Here is a 1,078-nt window from a genome sequence, read left to right as displayed (position 1 = left end):
AGGGAGGAGGGAGGGAGCGAGGGGAGAGAGGAGAGGGAGGAGGGAGGGAGCGAGGAGAGGGAGGAGGGAGGGAGCGAGGGAGAGAGGAGAGGGAGGAGGGAGGGAGCGAGAGAGAGAGGAGAGGGAGCGAGAGAGAGGGAGGGGGAGCGAGAGGAGAGGAGGGGGAGCGAGAGGAGAGGGAGGGGGAGCGAGAGGAGAGGGAGGGGGGAGCGAGAGGAGAGAGGAGGGGGAGCGAGGGAGGGAGGGGGGAGAGAGGGAGGGAGGGGGGAGAGAGGGAGGGGGGAGAGAGGGAGGGGGAGAGAGGGAGGGAGGGACGGGGGAGAGGGGGAGGGGGAGAGAGAGAGGGGGAGGGGGAGAGAGAGGGAGGGAGGGGAGAGAGAGAGGGAGGGAGGGAGGGAGAGAGAGAGGGAGGGAGGGAGGGGGAGAGAGAGAGGGAGGGAGGGAGGGGGAGAGAGAGAGGGAGGGAGGGAGGGGGAGAGAGAGAGGGAGGGAGGGGGGAGAGAGAGGGAGGGAGGGGGAGAGAGAGGGAGGGAGGGGGGAGAGAGGGAGGGGGAGAGAGGGAGGGAGGGACGGGAGAGGGGGAGGGGGAGAGAGAGGGGGGGAGGGGGAGAGAGAGAGGGGGAGGGGGAGAGAGAGAGGGAGGGAGGGGGAGAGAGAGAGGGAGGGAGGGAGGGGGAGAGAGAGAGGGAGGGAGGGAGGGGGAGAGAGAGAGGGAGGGAGGGAGGGGGAGAGAGAGAGGGAGGGAGGGGGGAGAGAGAGGGAGGGAGGGGGGAGAGAGGAGGGGGAGAGAGAGGGAGGGGGGGAGAGAGGGAGGGGGAGAGAGAGGGAGGGGGGGGGAGAGAGAGGGAGGGGGGAGAGAGGGAGGGGAGAGAGAGGAGGGGGAGAGAGGGAGGGGGGAGGGAGGGGGAGAGAGGGGGGGGAGAGAGGGAGGGGGAGAGAGAGGGGAGGGAGGGGAGGGAGGGGGGAGGGAGGGGGGAGAGAGGGGGAGGGAGAGGGAGGGAGGGGGGGGAGGGAGGGGGGGGAGGGAGGGGGAGAGAGAGGGAGAGAGGGGGGGGAGAGGAGAGAGGGGGGAGAGGGA

Source organism: Oncorhynchus gorbuscha, linkage group LG09, assembly GCF_021184085.1.
Source record: "Oncorhynchus gorbuscha isolate QuinsamMale2020 ecotype Even-year linkage group LG09, OgorEven_v1.0, whole genome shotgun sequence".
Classification (NCBI taxonomy): Eukaryota; Metazoa; Chordata; class Actinopteri; order Salmoniformes; family Salmonidae; genus Oncorhynchus; species Oncorhynchus gorbuscha.
Note: the sequence above shows the minus strand (reverse complement) of the source record.